Raw genomic sequence first — 1215 nt, 5'->3', positions numbered from 1 at the left:
CGAGGGTAGCTGCGTACCTGCTGTACCAGCGAAGATCACCTTGAAATCTCTTTGCTGAAGATTCTCGAACAATTCAAATCTCTATGGTTAAAAAAAATTTTTGCTTACCTTGTATAAGGATCTACTACTTATTCTTAACTAACTAAAAAAACTATTCCATGTTTAATAATTTTGTACGTGTTTAAGGAAAATGTGATTGCGTAGATATAAGATTATTTGTAAAAATGTTATTTTGCAAGATTTCCACTTTTATTCCCAGTCACGAACACCACAGATTGCAATAAAGTTTTTGATAATATTTTGTTTTTATTTAACCAGAGAGTCTAAATATATTTAATCATTTAGGAAATGCCGGCCATGGAATGTCAAAAATTACCATAGTCAAATTTACTGCCAGTTCTAAATGAAGGCCGAAATTGCCACTTTTTCAACTTCAATTGTCGTCTGCTTTTTATATTACAAGGGGCTGTAATCATTACAAATTGCTCCACATGATTTGAAATGAACCATAACAATAAAGCCGATATAAATAATTTTCTATCGTGACGTCAGACATCGAACATATAGCTTGATTTAGCTAAGAAAAATAAGTGACGAACCTGAAACAATGATTGTTTCACCGGAATTTAAACTCAGGACTTAACCAATCGCCATAGCTGCTTGTGAATTAGTAAATAACCACTGTCTCTGAAGGAATATCAACGTTTAAGTACGTCTAGTTTTCATAAAAATAAATAATTTTACATATGCTTGTGAGGCCTAAAATCTCACTGTATCACACTCACTCATTCACTCGTGGCGTGTTGAAATCAATTGAAAATGAAGTTGAAAAATAATTACATAAAGATGCAATTATATTATATATTTTTATAGAATTTATTAAGTTTTTGAAGGAAGGGCTGGGATCCCTGACACAGATACTTACATTATAATGAATTGTCAAATTAATAAACAGATGTTTATTATTATATAGAAACCGGGAGGTACAAGGTACAAAATAGATGGGTTTTAAATGAATACAATCTTTGCGCTAAGTACGAGTTTATTTACAGTCTATATAGATACGAAATAAGTGTTTATATAAATTACTATCACCTACATTTAAAAATAATATCTTAATTTGTCAAAATAATATACATCAATAGCCTTCAAACGGAAGTTTATTCGTTTGGTGAAGTTTGTATTAAAAAAAACACGCCGGCAACCTACCGTTAA

Source organism: Pieris brassicae, chromosome 13 (genome assembly GCF_905147105.1).
Source record: "Pieris brassicae chromosome 13, ilPieBrab1.1, whole genome shotgun sequence".
Taxonomy (NCBI): domain Eukaryota; kingdom Metazoa; phylum Arthropoda; class Insecta; order Lepidoptera; family Pieridae; genus Pieris; species Pieris brassicae.
The sequence above is the reverse complement of the archived record's forward strand: the minus strand, read 5'-3'. Positions refer to the sequence as shown.